Genomic DNA, 1,625 nt, shown 5'->3' on the forward strand with positions numbered 1-1,625 from the left:
GGGTCAGGACGTCCATCCACCCGACGGCAGCCACCTCCCCGGGCTGGGCGCTCAGAGCTCCAGTCGCCTCTTACTCAATCTGCCGCCTTCCTGATAGGTGATGTGGGTTGCGTGGCGATGCCGGGAAAAACTCACACACCTGGGTGAAGCACGCAGACTGATGCTGACGCCAGACGGCAAGAAGTGAGTGCTGAGCACAGCTGGGCACCGGAAGCCCACTAAGGAACCCAGGATTGGTCCCTGTCCACTCAAGGGGGGACACTGTCACCCAGGCCACACCAAGGGGTGCTCTGGGAGGAGCCTGCCCCTTGAGTGTGACAGGGGGAGTCTGGAAGGTGTGGAGCGGGGAGGGGCTGGGTGCTCGGCCACCCCCGTGGTCAGAACACCTGCTGACCTTTTCTCTTTACATATTCATGGATGCAGCAGCTGAAGTCTTATCAGAGGAGTCCCCAGCCCAAGTCCACCTGGCGCCAATTCTGAGCCTCTCTTCCCATGAATGATGTCTGGAGACCTCTCGGCCTGGAACGTCTCAGTGAGCAGAGCTGGACCACGGCATGGGAAGCAAGACACATCCGACATCCAGCCCAGAGAGAAGGCTGGGAGCGTCGCAGCTCAGCTCTTCCAGCAACACCGAGGAGTCAGAGTCCCTAGAAACTCATCACCCGCCAGCTCTGTTCACGCACGTGCAAGAGCGAAAGTGTCCACCGAAGGGGACATGTTTTACAGCAAAATCTAGAACAGCAGGGATGTCGGGACTTCAAAGCTTCCATCTCCTCCTTGCCCCTCTGATATGGTGTCTCAGGATTCTGGTAAGCTCATCTCCAAATGCCCTTGGGTTTTATCATTGCCCGAGAAGACATGCCCAAACCGCCACATCCCAGCTGGAAACATCTTGTGTAGAAACACCCAAAGGTGGCTTCAGGTCTGGTGGTAAGGGACCTGCAGTTGCAGCGGGACACCTCCCTCCTGCTCCCTGGGTGTGCTGGGCTCTGGGGAACACTGAGTTTCTACGGCCCCTGCAATCCCGCAGTTTCCTCCCTTGAATCAAACCTTGATCTTTGAAGCCCTGAGTTTTGTAGATTTAAACTGACCTGAAGGGACCAAGAAAGGACTCAGTGAGGCCGGGAGTCTCCCCGGCAGCTCTGAACACAGCAGGGAAGGGTCGGATTGCTCACCCCTCTGGCTGCCCCTTGGAAGGGACTCCCACACCGCGGCGAACTTTGCAAAGACTCCTGAGGTCAGAAGGGCTATAGGGTGTGCCTGGGCTGGGAGTGGGGTCACGGCTTCTGCCCCCTCCCCACCGCCCAAGGGGGCATTGTAAAGTAGGGGCTCAGATTGTGAAGGATTTGTGCCTGTATTCAGGTTTTTTTTTTTTTTTCACTCTAAGCAGGACATTTTGCTTTGAAGGGAGAGGTGACCGCAGAACTAGAGGCCAGAGAGGCTGGACACGTACCTGCAGTGGAGTGGACACTCACTAAGAGGTAGAGGGCCTCTCTTTTGGTCAATGATCCTGCTGTTGGCCAGGCGGCCTGGCTCAACTGCTAATGGTGACGTTTACTTTCCGTTGGGAGGGTTCAGTCCAGCGGGTTCTCCTTGCACGAGACCTGAAGCGGTGCCGGGAGAAC

General features: G+C 57.0%; 1 long non-coding RNA gene across 1 annotated transcript in view; it reads left to right on the forward strand.

Moving 5' to 3' along the window:
* LOC104995556 overlaps positions 1-1,514 on the forward strand; it is a 4,027-nt gene extending 2,513 nt beyond the window's left edge. The window contains exons 2-4 of the long non-coding RNA XR_826067.1: positions 98-183; positions 424-1,237; positions 1,391-1,514. This is a non-coding gene — a long non-coding RNA (uncharacterized LOC104995556). The remainder of the gene's footprint in view (positions 1-97; positions 184-423; positions 1,238-1,390) is intronic.
* The last annotated feature ends 111 nt before the right edge of the window (positions 1,515-1,625 follow it).

The sequence above is a fragment of the Bison bison genome, unplaced genomic scaffold (assembly GCF_000754665.1).
Source record: "Bison bison bison isolate TAMUID 2011002044 unplaced genomic scaffold, Bison_UMD1.0 scf7180017850860, whole genome shotgun sequence".
In the NCBI taxonomy this organism is placed as follows: domain Eukaryota; kingdom Metazoa; phylum Chordata; class Mammalia; order Artiodactyla; family Bovidae; genus Bison; species Bison bison.